Source organism: Siphateles boraxobius, unplaced genomic scaffold, assembly GCF_051911475.1.
Source record: "Siphateles boraxobius isolate OS27281-9 unplaced genomic scaffold, OSU_SipBor_1 68, whole genome shotgun sequence".
In the NCBI taxonomy this organism is placed as follows: Eukaryota; Metazoa; Chordata; class Actinopteri; order Cypriniformes; family Leuciscidae; genus Siphateles; species Siphateles boraxobius.
In genome coordinates, this window is record NW_027509195.1 from 11,003,174 (window position 1) to 11,025,642 (window position 22,469).

General features: G+C 39.3%; 1 protein-coding gene across 2 annotated transcripts in view; it reads left to right on the plus strand.

The window, feature by feature from the left end:
* LOC143722932 (synapse differentiation-inducing gene protein 1-like) overlaps positions 1-22,469 on the plus strand; it is a 98,799-nt gene that overhangs the window by 24,083 nt on the left and 52,247 nt on the right. The window contains exon 2 of one of the 2 annotated variants that reach the window (XR_013197012.1): positions 15,810-15,832. The exons of the other annotated variant lie outside the window; for it this stretch is intronic. The gene's annotated coding sequence lies outside the window, so the exon portion shown is untranslated. Of the gene's footprint in view, positions 1-15,809; positions 15,833-22,469 lie in introns of those variants that run through there. 2 annotated transcript variants of the gene reach the window in all.

A 22,469-nucleotide genomic window follows, 5' to 3' on the forward strand; every position in this document is an offset into this window, starting at 1 on the left:
GAAAGCACCCGACGTCTTAAAGTAACACTAGGTAACTTTTCAACCATCATAATATATTTCCAATTCTCTTGTGATGGTACATCGACTTACAATAGGTTGAATGACACGTCTGCCATAGCCTGACGGGTCTGTAGCGTTTTTAATCGTACTTTTAAACTTCGGGTTTCGGGTAGTAACCGGCGAACAAAGCGAACTACAAAATTCGACTGCTTTACGGCATATACGTCACATCCACCACCACCCCCACTTCCTTAAAATCGGACGTGCGAGCCAAATGTTATAGTCATAGCCGAAGCAGCACTGAAAAACAAGAAAGCAACGGTTTTATCGGAGCAAAGCAAAAAGAGAAAAAGAGAAAAAAAAAAAGTGATCGCGTTAAAGGCAGAACGAGGATCAACATTGGGCCAGCATTTTCTCGCTGGCGTGAGCTGAAGGAGGAGGAGGGGTGCCCGACCGATGCGGACTTGGCTGTCATGCTTTTGGACTACTATCTCTTTGTTTTTTTTTGTCTGCCTGACTATGTTACGGAAGCTATCTTATCCTCAGTTTATCTTCATGAATCAAGTAATGATAGTAGAGTAGCAAATTATCAATCTGGTAGCTAGTAAACGATATTCTATATACGGTAACCAATAGACTAGGCTACTAAAATGACGCTGGCTTGTAAACGTGATCATCGCGATCATTTGTCGTTAGAAAAAAATAAAACCCATGAAATTATATTCATATGACATGCTGAAATATATGCCACTGTACCTGGGATGAAGACATTTCACACGCGACGCAAGCAGAACACCTGCATGTGACCTCCTCATACAGTGTTCAGGGCTATCATGGTTGTCAACAAATGCACGTAGGATGACAGAGTTTACGACAGTAGTAGAGGACAATACTGTATCCCAACTGTAGGGGGACCCCGAGAGCAAAAGTTACCTGGTGTTACTTTAAGGAGCTATGCACATCAGATCTGCAGTACCTTGCTATCAAATGCCAATATTTTTATTTAGCCAGAGAGTTTACATCAGCCATCATTGTGACCGTTTATATTTCACCTCAGGCTTGTATACAGAGCTGTAGCAAGAGCTGTGTGAAGTGTGCGACCGCATAGGGCCTCGCGCTTTAGGAGGCCTCGCAAAATTTGACGAAGGTATCATGAATTGACCGTGGACCAGGATTTAAAAGGATTTCAGAGAATAAAATAATAAAAGAACTAGAATTTATTGTAATGCATTTAAGTTTAAGAAGTCCGCTGCATTAGGTCAGTAGGGATGTGGCAGCAGGGAGCATGGACTCAATGGGAGCAGGCGGCAGACCGGAGAATATCGTGGACAGATTTGTGGAAAGTCTGAGCCACACCGCATTTAATTCTTAGTTCCGTCTGTGAATAATGTTCTTCCCAGTCCATCCAATCTCTTCCGCTGGGGCCTGGCAGACACACCACTGTGCCCACTCTGCCAGAGAAGATGTTCATTCGAGCACATTTTGAGCTGCTGCTCAAAAGCACTGGGAGAGGGTCGCTATCGGTGGCGCCACGACCAAGTACTGAGGGTCATTGCAGAGGTCATCAGCACTGGGATTGCCTGCAGTAGATACCAGCAAGACAGAACATCGCCTTTGTTAAAGCTGGGGAGAAGCCACACCAGCGCCTGAAGCAATCAAGGGGGCTGCTAGCAACAGCACAGGACTGGCAGCTGAATGTCGACCTTGGGAGGCGGCTCAAATTCCCTGATGTGTGCAGTGACCACGCTTAGGCCAGACATTGTCCTGGTGTCAGAAAGAACAAGGCAAGTGGTCCTGCTGGAGTTGACTGTTCCCTGGGAAGACCGGATGGAGAAGGCTTTTTGAGAGGAAGAGGGCCAAGTACGAGGAGCTGGCAGGGGGTGGAGGACCCGATGTAATCCCATCGAGGTCGGATGCAGAGGATTTGTCGGCCAGTCACTCATCAGGGCCCTCAAGATGCTTGGAGTGGAGGGACTGCACATCAGGAAAGCCATCAAGAACATAACGGACGTCGCCGAAAAGGCGTCAAGATGGCTATGGATCAAGTGGGGCGATCCGTGGATCATACAAGCTACTCAGACACAAGCTAGGGTCTGATCAACCCTGGCTGGGTCGCCTGGGCGAGGGTGTATGATGTTGTGAGACCCGAAGCAATGCAGAATACAACACTGATGATGTGAATAATACTTATTTCCAAATATGCACACATTCACTCAAATCATATACTAATACTGAAAATGGCTCTGTTAATAAGACCAACAATTGCTGTGTCATCAGCAAATTTAATAGTAACATGCTCAGGTGTGTTGCTTCTACATTCATTTGTGTAAAGGGTAAATAAGACTGGGGAAATAGTGCTCCCTTGTGGAGCACCTGTATTAGTAGTAATAGGAGAAGACACTGCCTTATTTACTCTGACACACTGTACTCGGTCAATCAAAAAAGACTCTACCCATCTAATAATGCGACCTTTTACTCCTAACTGCAGTAGTCTCTCCATCATAATATGGGGCCTGATGGTATTAAATGCAGATGAAAAATCCACAAAAAGAACTCGTATGTATTGCTTGGGCCGATCAAGATGACAATAAGTATTGTACAGCATAAATAGCAAAGCATCCTCTCTACTCCTCTCCTTCCTATATGCAAATTGCCGTGGATCTAATTTCTGTTGCACTTCCTTAAGGATCTGGTTTAAGACAATCCTCTCTAGACTCTTCATTACAATTGAAGTTAAAGCAACTGGTCGATAATCATTTAGAATAGACGGTCTTGACATTTTTGGTACTGGCACTATGAGTGAAGTTTTCCATACCCTGGGAATCTGGTGTAAATCCAATGACATTTGAAAAAGCTGTCTGAACACAGGGCTAAGTTGTTCCCTACACTCCTTCAGAACCCTCCCTCTGATCCCGTCAGGTCCAGCTGCCTTATGTGGATTGATCTTTCTAAAAATGTTACCCACCTCTTCTGCTGTTATAACCAAGGGCTGGCCGTAGTCCAAATGTTGCCTAATAACATTACGTTCAGTGCAAAAATCTGATATATCAAATCTAGCATAAAATGTATTTAGATCATTTGCAAAAGTCATATCATCTCCCTTACTGCTAATATATCTATTATTCTTCTCCTTCCCTATCATTGTGTACACTCCCTGCCATGCCTGCCGTAAATTATTGTCCCTCATCTTTCCCTCAATCTTTAATTTGTATTTTTGTTTACAGTCATTTATTAATTGGCTTATTTCCCTCTGTATAATTTTCATTTGGGACACCTCCCCCTGCACAAAAGCACGCCTCTTCTTTTTTAATACTTCTTTAAGTTCCCTATTAACCCATGGTTTATCATTTGGAAAAACCTTAATAGTTGTTTCTGGGATTATGCTATCCACACAAAACTGTATATAGTCTGTCACCACAGAGTTAAGTTCCTCCAGGTTCCTGCAAGTGTCAAAAAAGGTATTCCAAGTTGTACAGTCAAAACACCTTTTGAGACACTCCATCGACTCCTCTCCCCATTTCCTCCCCCATTTCTTTGGTCGTGATGTTTTCTGTCCGTGACATACAAAGAGCCAAAAGATTTCCCATGATGCACTGGGCTGAGCGGCTGCCTGTGGAGGCTCGATGCTGGAGGATTTGGCGTCACCTTTGACCTTATTAACTATAGATAGATAGATAGATAGATAGATAGATAGATAGATAGATAGATAGATAGATAGATAGATAGATAGAATAAACAACAGATAGATAGATAGATAGATAGATAGATAGATAGATAGATAGATAGATAGATAGATAGATAGATAGATAGATAGATAGATAGATAGATAGATAGATAGATAGATAGATAGATAGATAGATAGATAGATAGATTATGATTTCAGAGTTAGGAAGTTTCTTTAATGAGGCCCCAGGTGTCCCAATGCTTCAGTCTATATAGTGTAATGCATTTGTACACTGGACACCATTTTATTCTCCTCACTTTTTTCTTCAATGCAAGTTCACTTTTTTTAATATGCATAACCAGGAGAAGCAATGAAATAAGTAGTACAAAAAAATCTTGTTTTGATAAAATACTGTGAATTATGTTGACATGTTTTACTATTCTGAAACAGACTGGGAAGATCACAGCAGACAGCTTCAGAAAAAGCTTTTTGGAGTGGGAGGCTGTTAGATTTGAGGTGGATAAGATCTGCAGGGAGGAGCATTTTGTCTGTCCTGCGTGCACCCCAGACATGCTTGCTGTTTCTGTGGACGGAAATCGCAACACTACCGTTTTAAGAATGCAGCAAGGTACTTACAGCAAAGGTTACTTTAACAACAATGCAAATTACACACATTTTGTGTCATATTGAAGGTCAATGTGTACCATTCATATGAAATGCATGCATTTAGATCTGAAGAACAAGCCTTATTTGATGGCATCTTCATTGCAAAAGATGATGAAGTAGAGAGATTTGTGGATTACATTCATTCTACCACCAACCATGTAAGCTTTTATAATATTTCTAAAAACACCACTAATAACATCTTACAGTTGACATTGTTTGGGTGAATCCTGGCTATTTATATCAACCTTTTTCCATGTTGTAGGTCTCTGGAAGAGGTGTCTGTGGAGGGGAGTGGTCAGCTGCCAGGGAAATGTCTCAGAGATCCTCAAGTGAAATTGATGAGGAGGGACTTGAGCTTGCGGTCTGTCGACATGGAGTTTTTCTCGGCGCTCTCAACATGTTCAGGGGAGAAATCTATGCTTATCCCCTCTAGAACAAGCTGGCAAATAAGCCAATATGCTTTTTTGCCATGGATGTAACCTGCAAGTACTGGCCCTACCTCAACAAAGTGGCAAAAAGCTGCCCGGAGCTCCAGCACCTTCTTGGCATGAAACCATTATGATGTTTTATTTAACAAGGTTCGGGAGGAGCAGGTGCAGATAATTAACCAAATCAGCACAAGTGGAGATCAATCAGTAATCAACTCAGGACAAGATAAATAACAGCAGAACCCACCTTTGTTCCTTGACAGTTTATCAGCATCCCACCTCCTCACTTTTAGTTCCATCTCTAGTTCCATCTACTCTTATCAACAGGGGGAGTAGCTGGGTTCGGGCAGAAATTCCGAGCTTGGAGCCCTCCACCCGGACAGCACGCCAAGTACGCATAACCTTTACCATAATAATTATATGTAGATGTGAACTAGTGAACCTCTCAGTGTTTCATGCCAAAGCCCATGATTTTAAATGCGAGGTAAGAAAACATTACCATGTGATTGACTTTCCCTGAACACCTGCAAAGGTTATGCAGCTTTTAAGTATTTTCTTTAATAGGTTAAATGGAGTGGAGCTTACCAGCAAGGTTACTCTTGCATCAACTCACCTGCTACAGATGGTCTCTGAGAGCATCCTTGACAGGAGTTATTCAGCTGCTTCTCATGTGCAGTGAAGGTACATAGAGGTTCAACAAGTGCAAAAACTGGCCCAAAACTTGAAAATGTGACTTAATTATAGACACTATAGTGGTTATAGACACACAAACCTTTTTTTTTTTTTTTTTGTATTTGGATGTTAGGGAAATGTCATTGAATTACTTCAAGATTTGGTTTAATAACTACATTTCCTGACCTACGCACTTTGATTTGCCTTATATACTATATAAAAAACCTACAGCTTAGTGTTTAGAAATATAGCCTAATGACTTGTTTGACTAATTTGCATTTGTTTTAACTTGTGCTGTTGTGAAAAACAAAAAATAAACTATACAAAGAGAAGCATTTATGTTATTTTTTTTTCCATGCATAGTTATTTAAAAAAGGCAATTTTCTAATTTTGTGGTTGATGAATGTTAATAGCAGAGACTAAAGGGGATAAAACATGAGCATATTTATGTGTGGGACTTAGTTTCATTTAAAATCACACTGCATTATTAGTTGTTTTAAATGAATGACTTTTTTGAAATATCAATTTATGGTAGGCCTAACATACTAATTATTATATTCAGAAGATGATCCTCATATCAATCACCATGGTTACAGATTGTAGCCATCCTTACCTTTGTAGCCTTTACTGAGAGACTACCTTTTCAAAATTAAGATGGGACTATTTTTTGGAAGCATTTTCAGGAAATGAAAAGGATAAGCAGATTGTTGCTAAGGTTTTTGTTCACAGAGTAGTATAGCTTTGTATGTGTACATATACAACATGTGTTTTGGCATTTTTGACACACTTCTTCCTCAGCCTACTGCACACAGACACAACTAACACATCTCATTCAACCATTTCACAAGCTGAGGAAAGGGTCGTGACATGGGTCAGAAGGTATCAGAGGTCATAAATGATGAACCAATCCATCAGCTCTGCTCCTATATATAGGCACCTTGGTGTGTATATGGACAATACCTTTGGCTGGAAGGCCCGTGTTGAAAGTGGGTGTTACCATTAAAGCATACAATCACGGTGAATCAGAGGGTTTGTTATACAAGGCTGTATTACAGAGTATTTTAATATGACTGTCATGAAGGTTGTGGAGAGGAATAGAAAGCAGTCTCTCCAGGCAAGCATAAAGAATGTGGTCTGATCCATCTTTATTCTCCATACCAAGTTTGAGCTCTTATCCTCCGGCAGAAGATATGGGTACCCCAATCTAAACTTAACATTTCTAAACTATTTGGACCTACCTCAATTAAAACTTTAATATTACACATTTATTATATTTGTACCTATATCATTAAAATAGTATAACGTTGTTATTATAAAAAACGCATTATATTTAATTTGAGTTAGATAATGCTGCTTGAGGCTGGTTGTGCAATAGCTTCATGATATAATGCAAATGGTTGTGTGTTGCTCTTGTCACTGTTTGTAAAAGATGAGCAATAGATTGTTGCTGTGTGATGTGCTTCAGTCTGACTACATTTCACTGTTTGTTGTTTTTATTGCAAGTATATGTCAGCTGTATGATAAAACAATATGTCAAGTGTTATGTGTGAAGCATTTGAACTCAAGGCAGATATCCCTCTGGGGACAATAAAGGAGGCTATCGCCCAAAGTAGATCATCTGCAAACCATGATATTATGTGAAAATTAAAACGTTGTCAGAGGACTATAGCAAACACATCGTTGGAAAGGTCTCAACCTGGAAAGTAACATAATGTCAGTCTGAAGAGGATACATTACTTCTGCTTTGAAATATTGACCTCTGAACCTTGAACCCAGTCCATCTTTGAAGGCTTGTCATTTAGCAACGGAAGGTGCTACACACATAAGACCAGCAGTTATAGAAAGCTCTTGACCTCTGCTGTCATTTATATGTGGTCACCAAAGTTTTTCCACTGTAAGCACTGTCAAATATGGTAATAAGCTATTTTCACCTATTTAAAGAAACACCAGGTAACTTTTGCACTCGGGGTCCCCCTACAGTTAGGAAACAGTATTGTCCTCTACTACTGTCGTAAACTTTGTCAACCTACATGCACGTGCATTTGTTGACAACCATGATAGCCCTGAACACTATAGGAGGAGGTCACATGCAGGTGTTCTGTGAAATGTTTTCATCCCAGGTACTGTGGCATATATTTCAGCATGTCATATGAATATAATTGTCCTAGCAGAAGTGAGCTAGTGTCTAGACCAGGGATCACCAACCCTGCTCCTGGAGAGCTACTGTCCTGCAGACTAGAGGCTGACATTTTTTCGGGAATCCCATGGGTCACGGGATTCCCGTGGGATTCCTGCAGGATGGGAGTCATCTTTGCTATCAATCACGGGATTTGGACGGTACAGGATAAATGGTTAACGGGAGCAGACGGGAGCGGGAATCAACCAAAAGCAAAGACGACAAAAAAAGAAAAAAGTAAATGCATCATTTTGTAGTTTCCTTTTAATACGCCTACAATGTAACGCAATTAAAAAATAACTACACGACCCAGCCGTCCCAGAAGCCATCAGTGCTTTTTGTCACGGCTTACCGCCGAAATTCAAAGAGCAGTGATGGAGGGAGCTAACAGCCGCGGAGAAGTCGATGTGGCAAAAAATGATTTACAGCGCAAAGTCAGAAGTAATGACATGTCTATTAAGTTCACAGAACTGGTCGGAAAGTCTGAAATATTAATTAAGTTTATGAGAGTAGAATGTGACGGTGATAGCACAATGTACGCTGCTTGTAAGACATGCTTAGTCTTAGTCAAGTACGCAAGTGATTCAGGGACGAGCGGTTTGAAGAAGCACACTTGCAAGGCAAATTCGGGAAAGAATCAGGCAAGCATCGCTTCGTTCATCAAGCGAAAATTGCCGTATATGGGAGCGGTACAGGACTGGGAGTCAGTTTAGGAGCGGGATGGGATTGGGAGTCAATTTACCAGGAGCGGGATGGGATGGGATTATTTTTTAAACTTTGGTCTGGGAGTGGGACGGGACAAGATTTCTTTCTACGGGAGTGGGACGGGACAGGAGTGAAAATCCACTCCCGTGTCATCCTCTACTGCAGACTTCAGTTCCAACCCTGTTCCAACACACATGCATGTAATTATCAAGTAACCCTGAACCGCTTGATTAGCTGGTCCAGGTGTGTTTGATTGGGGTTGGAGCTAAAATCTGCAGAACAGTAGCTCTCCAGGAGCAGGGTTGGTGACCCTGGTCTAGACTATAGCTATTCATTCTGAATGTACATGAATTTGCATTCTACAAGACACACGTCTGTGTGGTTACACTCAGCAGTGTTTTCTAGTTGCTAGTGATGAGCAGGAATGTGAGAAGACAAAAATCACATAAAAGGGTAATTACTTTGCTGATTATTCAGAACAAGCAACACATTTGAGTTCGACTTTTGTTGAGGTAACTTAGTCATGCACTGAACACAACAACCCTTCATGTTTGTAGAATCTAATCACACAGAAGTATTGCACAAGAACAACATGAGGGTGGAAATTCGTCATCCGAAAAAATTGCGACAAGAATCCCGTTTGCCTCTGTAGCTATCAATAATCGGAAATTACACAATCAAGTAACTTTACACATGTAACAAATGAGAAGCTATGAACACAATGATAATATTAATAATCTTCCTCCTTTCTTTGTACATGTTGAGTAGACTACACTTTTTAGGTCAAACATTTGCTATTTGCATTTCATCGATTGCAAAGTTCAAATCAGAACAAGAATGCTAGCCATTAAAATACTATATTTTAGCTAACCACGATAGCTAACCAGCTAACCATCAAAAACTAGAATATCGTTTACTAGCTACCAGATTGATAATTCACTACTCTACTATCATTACTGGATTCATGAAGATATACGAAGGATAAGATAGCTTCACTTTGAAATTAAATTTTGGTATGTTTTAGCTTACCTCAAGGGCATCCAAGAGGTAGGTGTCTTATTTTCCGCAGTAGATTCAATTTTGATATTTTTAGGTCAAACCATTCTTGTCTGTCAGTCATATAATGCAGGTATATGGTCACCACCTCAAAGAGCATGCACAGAGTCCAAATTAAACCAATTCCCCTTCGTCCAAATTAAACCAATTCCCCTTCGTCCAAATTAAACCAATTCCCCTTCGTCCAAATTAAACAATTCCCCATCGTAAGTACACATTGATGGCCTAAGACACGAAACGAGCGGTTGGTGTGAGAAAACGAACAGTATTTATACCGTTTTTACCTTTTGTACACAGCCACGTCCAAGTGATCTGAAGGCGCGGGCGCTTCCGTGTGTCACGTGTACGCAGACTGGTGCATAGATATATATATACACTAGATGTCGCATTGGCGACGGCAGTTCAGTGGAACGAAACCTTAGCCAAGGCGACATCTAGTGTATATATCTATGCACCAGTCTGCGTATACGTGACACACGGAAGCGCCCGCGCCTTCAGATCACTTGGACGTGGCTGTGTGGTGGAAGTGACGTATATGCCGTGAAGCAGTCGAATTTTGTAGTTCTCTTTGTTCGCCGGTTACTACCCGAAACCCGAAGTTTAAAAGTACGATTAAAAACGCTACAGACCCCATCAGGCTATGACAGACGTGTCATTCAACCTATTGTAAGTCGATGTACCATCACAAGAGACTTGGAAATATATTATGAAGGTTGAAAAGTTACCTAGTGCTGCTTTAAAATAAGATTTAAACTGAGCATGTTTTTCTATCAGGTAAAATTCTGTAAATACATAACACCTCGTGCAGTTGCTGCCTTGGCAAATCGCACTATACAGTTCTAGACAATGTACCTTTGTAAAATAAGAGATTTAGCACTTACTAGCTTGCAGAACAAATATAGACACAGGCTGTGCATGGAGATCGATATAAGATTCAAACACAGATACAGACACATTCCCTGTGTGAGTTCCTGTGTTTAATGTTGATCACATTATGAAGGTCCACACGAATGCAAATGTGACATTGATTTTATACAACAGTTCAACAAACGAAATATTAATAAGTGATGTTCATTTAGCATCACTTTGTTTTTACCATCATTGCGCATTTCTCTATTGATTTTTTTATTTATTTAAATCGATTTAAGGGGGCAAATATTGTCCCTTACTGAAAAAGGTATGTCTGAAGAGTGGGGGTACTATGGAGCTAGAAATGTGTCTTTATTAATTACGAGAAAATAAATGAATTGAGAGAAAAAAAAAGTTTGAGAGAAAAAGTTATCACACTGATAGCAAAAAAGTATTTCATGAGAGAAAAAATAATATTTGAGAGAAAAAGTTTTCATACCAATAGCAAAAAATAATATTTGAGACTAAAAAAAGTTTTGAAAAAGTATTTTCTCATAGAACATAAAAAGATATAAATTTGAAATTTGTAAAATTATTTCTGAGAAAGAAAATCTCTCAAAATACTTTGAAAAAAAATCTCAAATATATATTTTTTGCTATGAGTGTGAAAACATTTTCTCTAAAAAAAAAAAGTGTTTCTCTCAAAACGCTTTTCTTTGCTCTCGATGCAATTTTTTGCTCTTGTGTCAGGATTTTGCTTTAGCTGTGAAAATGGTGTCATGGGCGGGCCAACGTTCTTTTTTTCCTATTGGATCGTTCCTATTGCCCAGTCGGGTGAGCATTGTCTTGTCTTGAGAGTCGAAACGAACTGAATCATTACACCATTATTCGCGTTCGGTTCACCTAGATAGATGCCGCCTCTGCCTTAGAGCTTAGATTCTCTGCCCGAGCCCGAGCCCAAGGTTGGGCCGATATTTCCCGTCACTATCCTCGGGCCGGGATCTAGAGACGTGCACTCCCAACGCAAAAGAGTGCGGCGCGGGACTAGATTTGATGGCCGAGTGCGAGTGCGAGTGCGAGCGCGGGCGGTAATGCACTCACTCTGAGTACGTGTGGGTTCAGGGAGAGTAAAACGATTCGTGGGACTCCCGCAAACTAGAAATATCTATGAATAAAACATAAAAACGAATACATTTTTATTCATCTGTTGCAGAAAAGCAACAAGAACAACTAAAACAAAATACAAATGATTTACAGGCCAGAATTTTGTTTTATAACATGTTTGCAGCGTTGAGTGATGTAGCCAATCACAGACATGTGTTGATTTCTTGAACGCAATGGCCAATCAGAAGCATTTAAGATAGACTCTCCTCACTGCTCAAAACGGACTTTTTGTTCAGAGCTGAATTCTGTATGCTGGCAGATCCTCTAATTATAACAAACAAAGTGTATATATTATGAAAGATTCATTGTGCAGTCAGCTTCATTGATAATAACAGGGATATGGGAGATCGCGATGAACTGAAGTCAGCTTTTGGAATTTTTAAGGGACCGCACTGCGCGCATTCAGTAATGCCAAACCATGCACGCAGTAGCTGCTTGATTTTATGTTATAACAGTGGTTTGTGTGTTAATGCTTTAATAACACATAATGTATCAGGAGCATTTATGCTGATGTGTATGATGGCGACACGTAGGCTAACTTGAAAGTATTTGGAGGTGCAGAACAGAGGAGGAGGAGAAAGTAACATAGAAAGTAGTTGAGAACGTCAGTTGTAACGACCCACGTATTAAAATGGTCGGGTTTAAATCGGGCTCGGGTTCATAATTACAGTTAATGTGTCAGGCCGGGCTCGGACACAACGTGCACGGGCTCGGGTAGGGTTTGATTTTTTGGGCCCGATCAAAGCTCTAAGTTGAGCACGGACACAATGTTTGGGTAAGATGATGACACACACAACTGAATGTTAGCTGGCTGAGCAAGTTCAGCATCACTGAAGATTAAACATCAAAAATAGCACTCATATTCATGAATGAACGTGTATTATATTATTAGCTTGCTAATCGCTAGTAATGCTAATTATTAATTAGCCATCATGCTAGGTAAACTTGCATGTGTGCTATTTTTTAATGTTTAATCTTCAGTGATGCTGAACTTGCTCAGCCAGCTACATCGAGTTGTCTGTGTGTCATCATCTTACCCAAACATTGAAGTGTCCGTGCTCAACTAAGGCAGAGGCGGCATCTATCTAGGTGAACCGAACGCGAACAATGGTGTAATGATTCAGTTCGACTCTCAAGACAAGACGATCTCGTTCCCGACTGGCCAATAGGAACGTTCCAATAGGTGAAAAAAAGAACGTGGCCCCGCGCATGACAAATTTCACAGCTAAAGCAAAATCCTGACACGAGAGCAAAACAAGGACCGTTTCTCAATATGCGTTCTTGTCTGTACTTGTGTTCTTGTGGACTTGTGAAACGTCATCATTCGCTGCCCAAGTACTGTCTCAATACACAAGTTTGCATTTTGGCAAGAACGGTTAAAAATCCCGGAAGTGTTCTTGACACGCCCATTTTACCGAGGATGCATCGGTTGGTAACTTGTGTGAACTTGACGGCAGATATATCCCAGCATTCAATTCGGCATTCAAGGAAGGAGCGTGGAGCAGAAAGGCAGAACAACAGTAAGTCGTTTTTCTACAATTTCGTATGCTATTTCATCACTAAATTCACTTCTGATAGCATTTGAGGCGAGAAATATACTGTGTAGATTTCAAATATTGCCATTTTTACGAAAATTTATGGCGAATCGAAAATATGCTCAAACATTTTCGGTAGTGAAGAATCTCCATTAGCGCACGCGGGTGTAGCTAGCGAGCCAACCGGCCAGTCATGCTAAAAACCTGGCTGTTATCATCAATAATTCTTGTTATGTTTGGGTACTGAAGACGGCGCTGTGTGGGGGTATTGCGCAATACCAGCAAGAACACATCGCCTCAAACTGTCAGCAGCGTTCTGTGTGCTTGTCACCTTGTAAGTTCATTCTTCCAAGAACAACTAGCAAGAGCGTTCTCCCCAAGAACACAAGTCCGTTCTTTGCATTCTTGGTTTTGAGAAACGGCCATTGCATCGAGAGCAAAGAAAAGCGTTTTGAGAGAAACACTTTTTTTTTAGAGAGAAAATGTTTTCACACTGATAGCAAAAAATATATATTTGAGATTTTTTTCAAAGTATTTTGAGAGAGATTTTTTTTCTCAGAAATAATTTTAAAAATTAAAAATTAATATTTTTTATGTTCTATGAGAAAATACTTTCTCTCAAAACTTTTTTTAGTCTCAAATATAATTTTTTGCTATTGGTATGAAAACTTTTTCTCTCAAATATTCTTTTTTCTCTCTCAGATCATTTTTTTTCTTGCATGTAATAAAGACACATTTCTAGCTCCATAGGGTACGAAGTAAGATGTTAAGAGCCTCATGGGGTGCAACTCTAAAAAATATTGAGAACCACTGGGACTGGGTTAAGGAATAGAACAATCAACATCAAAGCACAATACACATACCAAGGGCGGAAAGTAGGGCTAATATACAGAGGTCACTTACAAAGTTAGGTTAAAGATACAAACATAGAGGGATTCAAACAAATGGCATATCAATAACCAATGTTTAATTTACAGACTGTGAGCTGAAGAGTAATATACAGAATGAGATAAAATATGTGTTTTTGAAGGAGAGAAGGGTGGATGTTGGACGGATGTCTTGAGGAAGAGCATTCCACAACCTCGAAGCCACTATACTAAAAGACTCCCATGCAGACTATTGAAACCGACAGAATATGACAACGCCCCACCTCAGATATATTTCACCAGCCGCCACTGGTTAAATAAAAAGTACCATCCGATTAAATCCTGCAGGTGTCAGTGCTTTCTCTCCGTCCACGCAATAGATGCACACCCTTACATGAGTGCGGATTTGTAGTGCATTTACTTGAACTTCTGAGGTAATATCTTTGGTTTAACCCATTTGAGAAATTGAGAGGCGGCCAAAATCTGTTTTTAAAATGGACTGAATAAAGCTCTTTACGAACTTGACGTGCGATGCCATGCTGACTGACTATGCGCATGAATCACTGTCACACGCACAAGCTCAGAGCAATATTGTAAGTTACTGCATGATATTATTTTTTTAACTAGCAGAATAATAATGCATCACGATACACAGTCTCACGTTTAGTTATGTCTTTTAATTATTATAGTATTTCGAAGGGCAAAAACTTATTTTTTAACTTTAACTTTAACTTTTTTTAACTAAAAAGTGTCGTTTTAACTTCTTCTCTGTTAAAACTTCAGCTGGTCTGACAAATATGTAAGCAATTTAAACAATACAAGTTGCTTATTACAAGTTGATGATTTAAACTAATTTTACGGCAGGTTTGAAAAGCCCTCATTCACACCACTCACCCGCTCTGATCTGCACTTCACACATTCACCATCACCTCCTGCACTCCCCCTCCCCCCTCCAGTTTCTTCCCACAAGTAACATATCTCCCAAGGCATATGCCTGTAAGTGCAATACTCCCACTGTTTAGTGCAATATCTTAAAAATTCAGGTGATATTTATATTTATTCATACTATTCAAAAATACTGTAAATATGTTCATAATCTGTAAATGTTTAGTCTGACAAAACCCAACTGTGACCATATATTTTATAGTACTTTCATATTTGTATAATTATTGTAGAATTTGTATTACTGTTTCTTGTTGTATCTGTATTTAAATTCCTTGTGTGTGCAAGCACACTTGGCAATAAAGCTCTTTCTGATTCTGATTAAACAATAGCCTACAAGGTAGTCATGCACATTCTTTCAACATAACTTTCACCTTTCACTGATAAAGTGTGGTCTTTGGTGAAGTTTTTTGGCTTCCTGTAAATGACTTTCAGTTCTAAAGAAAGAGGTGTAGCACTGGAGACCCCCTCAACAGTAACACATTTTTATATATATTAATTATATTAGTTATTTTTACTGTTGTAGTCCAATATAAAAAATGTCACTGAAAATGAAAATTAAGAAACAATTTTTTCAGAAATTGAAAAATGTACCAGCATGTTTTCAAAAGGCTACACACAATTAAGTAAAGTTTCTCTATTACTTTCTCTATTTCATGTAAATTTTACTCCCACTTTATAAGACTTTCTTAAGTAATACTTATTATAATCATTATTATATTATAATTTTTAATGCTAATATTTAATGCTAATAGTTTTTTTAAACATCAGTACAATTTATTTGTGAAGCATTAATAATCTAAACAAAAGTCAATCACATTGAATTACAGTACATTTTACATAAATATTTTGATTCAATGTTTGAAGAAAAAAAAAGGTGAGAATAAAATAAAGAATTTTCTGTCAACAATTTCATCAAACCTTTCACAAATGGAAATTAAATATTAAATGTTAAACTATAAGAAAACCCATCCAGGGAGTGTAGTTTGTCCCTCATTTAAGAATTTCCCCCTGTGCCATTGGCTCAAAGAAATTCAGAATGAGAACAGAAGTGGTTAACATTATGTTTCATAATTGTTTTCACAGACTCGAGATGCCAACTACTCCGGGTGCGTTTCCCGTACAACGATGTAACTTGCTGATTCACTATCATTGTCCGATGCATCGTTGAAGAAATCAACTTGCTATTCACAACTGTTTCCAGAAACCATTTTGTCGCAAACTGGTCGTTCAACCACGTTGGTTTATTACGTCACGCACGTGGTGGAGAAATAACTTATTTTAATGAAACTTTTTAAAATTAAATTAACGCTAGATGTTTTCATATAAATTACAGACATAATTTCAGGGACAGACATTGTTCAGGGACAGGCATTAAGCTGGTTTAGATCGTACTTATCAGAACGTTACCATTTTGTCTGTTTAAATGGGGAAAAATCGAAGATAACGTCAGTAGACTATGGAGGGCCCGGTGTTAGGCCCACTGCTATTCTCAATATATATGCTGCCACTTGGTAATATTATAAGAAAACATGGAATTAATTTCCACTGTTATGCTGATGACACTCAATTATATATTTCATCACGACCATCTGAAAACACTAACTTATCTAAATTGACAGAGTGTCTTAAAGATATAAAATGCTGGATGACGTGTAATTTCCTGCTATTAAATTCAGATAAAACGGAGGTATTACTTATTGGTCCAAAAAACTACCCACAAAACCTCGAACAATACAACTTTAATTTAGAAGGATGTCCTGTTACTTTATCCACTACAGTAAAAGACCTGGGTGTTATACTAGACCACAGCTTGTCTTTCGAAAATCATATTTCATATGTTACAAGAACAGCCTTTTTCCACCTTTGAAACATTGCTAAGCTACGTAACATGCTATCTGTTTCTGATGCAGAAAAGTTAGTTCATGCATTCAAGACCTCGAGACTAGATTACTGTAATGCTTTATTAGCTGGCTGTCCTGCATCCTCAATAAACAAGCTATAGTTAGTGCAAAATGCAGCTGCTAGAGTTCTTACTAGGTCAAGGTACTAAAATGATGACGTGATGTGGTAACAAGTGAAGCACGCTGCGTCTCGCGTTCTTGCATTTGCAAATGTTCGCTCATTAATCTCAACGATTGTAACCTAACTCGCTCCTAAAACTATCCAAAAGTGGTGGATTTACTATCTTGCTGATCTGCAACAACTATGCCGAAAGCTAAATCGGTGCAAACCGACTAAAACGCCGAGGCGGACACCATGGCGTCACTCACCCACCTGCTTGAGTCTCATCGAACTGCCATCTCCGAGGATTTCAAACAAACTTTCTCAGCTCTTGAGACCAAATTGAACTGTGTCATAAATACAGTGACAGAACACGCTGAGAAACTTGAAATTCTTGAGAGCGAAGGTGACGCGCGAGAGATATGCCTGAAAGCTGCAAATGAAGCTATCGCTAAGCTCCAGACGGACCATGCTAAACTAGCAATTAAAGTTGTCGACCTCGAATCACGAAGTCGGCGTAACAACATCAGAGTAATCGGTGTACCTGAATCCGTGGAGGGGATACAACCGACAGTCTTTTTCACAAAGATGCTCGAGGAGGTCTTTGGAGGGGTCCTAAATTCGCCTGTGGAATGTGAACGGGCCCATAGAGCCCTGGCACTTAAACCTGCACCCAACCAGCGGCCAAGACCGGTCATCATCCGTCTCCTCAGGTTCCAGGTAAAGGACAAGATCATCCGTCATGCCCGGTCCATGAGGGGTAGGCTGAAATTCCGGGATCATTCCATCCTTGTGTTTGAGGATTATCCTCCAGAGGTCGTGCAGCAGCGGAACGAGTTCAAGGTGGTCATGTCGGAGTTGTACGAGCGAGGGTTTAAGCCGGCCCTGCTGTACCCGGCCAGGCTTTACATCAAGATAGAGTCAGGAGGTAGGAAACATTTTCCAACGGTAGCTGAGGCTGAAGCCTTTATTGTCTCCTTGCCCTCACGGAACGCATAAGATCGCAGGTCGCCCAAAAACGGGAGATAGTCTCTCTATCAGGACTTTAATATGACTTAATGTTTACAATAGACTGCTCCCTTTCACGGGAGGCCTGTTTCTAGGGCGGTATGGTGAGAGACATCTTATGTTTCATTTTGAGGTTATTATTATTTCTTCTTCTTTTTTTTTTTCCTTTCATTGCAAGTTGTTGCTGATGACTGTGGCGTGGTACAAATTACTACACAATGGTACTACAATATTTTTTTATGTATATGTTGTGTGTATGCGTATGCGTGTGCACACATCATTATGGTATCAGAGGTCTAGCACTTGAATGGTTCAGAAGTTATCTAAATGAGAGGGAACAGTATGTCCATGTCGATGATCAAAACTCTACTTGTATACCTATAATCTATGGGGTCCCCCAAGGTTCAATCTTGGGTCCACTTCTATTCATTATATACATAAATGATTTTATAAATTCCTCTAATATATTTCATAAAATAATTTTTGCTGACGACACAAATCTATTTGCATCACACAGAAACCCACATATACTACAAGATATAGTAAACTCAGAGTTAACTAAAGTTGACTCCTGGTTTAAATGTAACAAACTGTCATTAAATATTAGCAAAACAAATTTCATTTTATTTAATGCGGACCTTCTATCGCCCTCCAATCCATTGCGTTCTTTAAGATCACTAAATTCGAGGCTTCTGGTCATTCCTAGGATATCTAAGTCCACTAAAGGAGGGAGGGTGTTCTCACATTTAGCTCCTAAACTCTGGAATAATCTTCCTGATATCGTTCGAGGCTCAGATTCGCTGTTTCAGTTTAAAACTAGATTAAAGACGCATCTCTTTAGCCAAGCATTCACATAATGCTTACCCTTTATACTACTGTTGAATCAGATCGAATGCACTTCTATTATGAACAGCAACTATTGTAATTATTTCCCATCTGCTCTTCTGCTGTTATCTCGGGACGCTAGTCCCGAGGTAAATAGCGTTCGTCAGCTCCAGTTTGTATCCAGCCTCTCACGGACACTTCAGATGCCCCAACACCTGCGATGAGATGACTAAACGCCTGTGAAGAGACGACTCAACGCCGGCGATATGTTATGCCCTAAATTAATACATGATTAACTAACTGTATTTTTCTATGTACATTTCTGAAATGCACTTTCTGTAAAGCTGCTTTGAAACAATATGTATTGTGAAAAGCGCTATACAAATAAATTTGAATTGAATAACATCTGAGGGCTATTTCTCATTTTTCTCAGTTATTTTGCATTTTTTCAGATTCAATTATAGGCTCGTTCTTACTTAGTTGATCCAACCACCCAAGTTTGCGATGCTAGTTTGCGAATGTTCGTTGGAACGATGGTTTTGGTAAATTTGTTTCTCTTTGTTTCCTCAGTTCATTGTCTGGATGAAAGAGGACCCGTTCTGAGAGAGGACTGTGACTGGAGAGAGATGGCAGAAGGAAGTGACGGTTCAGTAAGTGAGTTAGGAGAGATGGACGTAGGTGGCGGGAATTATGAAAAGTGGAATATAGTAGTGTAGGATTGAAGATAATCCAAGATATTTGAAATTAACAAAGACATTTGCTTACTGTTTTCCACTCCCTCTTTCCCCCATGACCCTTTGGAGTTGAGGGGCTGATAGTGATCAAGGCCTGTGGGCCAAGATGTGTGTACTTTGGGGGTCTGTGAATTTTCATACCTTTAGTACCATGGGGGAAGTTGTATTTATCTGATTGGTCAGTTTGAATGTCTCACATTTAGGTTTTAATCACATGGTCAGGGAAAGGATAAAAGAAGATTGTAACTGTTGCTCTCTCTCTCTCTTTTATGCTCTGCTCTTTCTTATGCGGTCTTAGTGCTACTTATTGCAATACAATATTGTCACTCTATATAGCAATGCTCCCCCACATATTAAGATATTGTAACTTCGCTTATTTCTGTCGTTGGTATAAATGGCAGTGGGTGGTAATAGACAAGAAATGTACAGATTTCTACCATCTTGCTGACATTTCTTTAGTCATTCGCCAGTCTTGCAGTCTGAACCCCTGCAGGAAATCCACCCTTACAGTAGGTAGGAAAAATAAGCGTAAAAAGAGCCCAAAATCAGATGGGAGTGATAGTGACGGGAGAGAAACTGTAACAGAAAGGAGGAGAGAGGATTTCAAGGCAATAGTAAAACTTGAGGGGGCTTCATTCGGCGATTGGAATCCAATACAGCTAACTAAATCCATAAGTAAGGAAATCGGGGAGGTAAGGAGTGCTAAAATATTGTGAAATGGATCATTACTAATTATATGTAAGGATGGAGTACAACAAGGAAAACCAATTAGAATTAATAAAATAAGGGCAAGAAAGTACAATGTTCTCTGACGACTGACAGAAAATTGGTCAGGGGAGTTATTACAGGGATTCCGGTAAATGTAACAGCAGATGATGTTAAAGGAAATGTAACAAATGCAAAAGTGAGTGAAGTCAGACGTCTTAAAGCAAGCAGAAATGGGATTAAAAGTTACAGTCTCTCAGTACTGATCACATTTGATGAGGAAAGACTCCCGGAAAAGATCTTTATTGGCATTTATCAGCACAGACAAAAAGTCTAAATTAAAGGATCAAAATTGTCAAATCAGCTGAGAAGTACCTTGATGTGAGAGGGCTGCACTTGGAAACAGTTAAAGACATTCTTAATGAAGATAATCAGTCATCTCAGACATGTGTTGGATCCTCTTAATGGTGTTAATTCTACTCCAGTGGAATGCAATAAGATTCATTTCAAATGGACAAGAGTTTAAAAAGTATATTGATAAGTTGGAAGAGAAACCTGATGCAATTTGGGTAACACTTTATTTCAATAGTCCACTTTAGAGATTCTACTAACTATAAGTAACTTTGCAGCTACATGTCAACTAACTGTCATTACTGTATTAGTAGACTGTCTGCTTAATATCTGCTAACACTTTATTTTGTTGGTCCCCCAACAGATATTCTACTGACTATAAGTAACTTAGCAATTACAAGTAAAATTGTTCTCCTAACCCGAACCCTAACACCTAACCATAACCTAACAGTCTACTGACAGTCTACTACAGCCTACTAATACTCTAATGACAGTTAGTTGACATGTAGTTGAAAAGTTACTTATAGTAAGTAGAATGTCTAAAGTGACTATCAAAATAAAGTGTAACCGTAATGTGTATAGAGGTGACATGGTTAAAGCCACAGTTGGACTTTATTATAAAGGGATATACTGCTGTTAGGAGAGAGAGAATCTGGCAAAGATGGAGGCGTTGTGACATTCTTACAAAATGGAATGAGTTATAAGGTTATACATATAAGCACAGATCATGAATCAATTGCGGTTAAGGTATGGACTAATAGAGGTAATATTGACATAATTAATTACTATAATAATAGTGTGGGAAAATAAGTCTAGACTAGAGAGTGTTGGAGAACTATTGCAAGATAACGTGATATGGTGTGGGGATTTCAATTGACATAATTCACTATGGGGCAGCAATAGAACAGATTTAAATGGTTTAGTGATTGAAGAATTCATAGATAATCACTGTTTGGTATGTATTAATAATGGGGAAGGAACACGATATAATAGTTACACAGAGGCAGCGCTTGATCTAAAACTTGTGTCTAGTGAAATCGCAGGTTAAAGCACATGGAATGTGATCAAACAATAGGAAGTGATCACTACCCTGTGGTACCTTAAGTTGGCACTGAAGGTTATTATGATAAGGGAAAGAAAATTCTGGGAACAAAATGGCTGTCAATAATTTAGAAAAGTTCTTGCACAAAAAATTGAAAGGGTTCATAGTTCATGTAATCTCACAGATGAGAATAGGCAGTGTAGAGATAGAATCATAATGGAGAATCCCAACATAACAGAGAAAATAAAGGTGTCATGAGATCTGTTAGATCTACCGTTTAATATGTTTGAGCTAAGAAGAGCAATTACAAGGGCTCATCAGACCACTCCAGGAAAAGATGCATGTTATGGAATGTTGGCACACATGACAGATAGTGCACTGGACATGGTGTTGGGATTGTTTAATAAAGTGTGGGATATTGGCCAACTTCCTTTAGTTTGGAAACAAGCAATAATAGTGCCCATTCCAAAACCAGGAAAAGATCAGTCAGACCCTTCTAGTTACAGACCTATTGCATTAACTTCACATTTATGCAAAATTATGGAACGAATGGTCACTGAACGTTTAACATATTTCCTAGAGAGTAAAGCTCTTCTGTACCCATACCAAAGTGGGTTCCATAGGGGTCAGAATACAATGGACTCAGTATTGTGCTTAGAATCAGACATCTGGAAAGCACAGACCAACAAAGAAATATTGATAGCTGTATTTTTTGACATAGAAAAAGCATATGATATGCTCTGGAAAGAAAGGTTACTTATTAAGTTGAAGTCATTGGGTAATGGTGGTAGAGCATATAATTGGGTTATGAACTTTTTATTTGACAGGGAAATACAAGTAAGAGTAGGCGCTAGTGATGGCCGGTTCATGAACGAATCATTTTTTTGAACCGGTTCTTTTTAGTGAACCAGTCGAACCAGTGCACTTAAAAAGGACTGAATTGTTCGAAACAGTTCGCGTCTTGTGTCAGTACTGATCCACAAGTTACTAAAGTTACTCACTTTCAGACATGCCTGACAGTCCCTTCGAATCGAAATAAACCAATATCCCGGAGTATATCCAGAGACTATTTATAGA